Consider the following 242-nt stretch of genomic DNA (forward strand, 5'->3'; position numbering starts at 1 on the left):
TGGGACAATACTGTGCTGATGAACGAAATCTAGATTCATTCTAGTAATCGCGAAATCGGCCGATACACAGTTAAGTTTATTTAAAAGAAAGTTGGTCGTCTTCTGTTGGTTGTTTTTCCTCGCATTAGGTACTAAATGTGGTTATTTTGAGAAGTCCACTGTGTGGCGTTATTATTTTCTGTAATAATGCCCTTTATATAAATATAAACGAATAATTATATTCTTGGGAATAGAAATTTCCC

This window comes from Octopus bimaculoides, chromosome 3 (genome assembly GCF_046866305.1).
Source record: "Octopus bimaculoides isolate indiv1 chromosome 3, ASM4686630v1, whole genome shotgun sequence".
Lineage (NCBI taxonomy): Eukaryota > Metazoa > Mollusca > Cephalopoda > Octopoda > Octopodidae > Octopus > Octopus bimaculoides.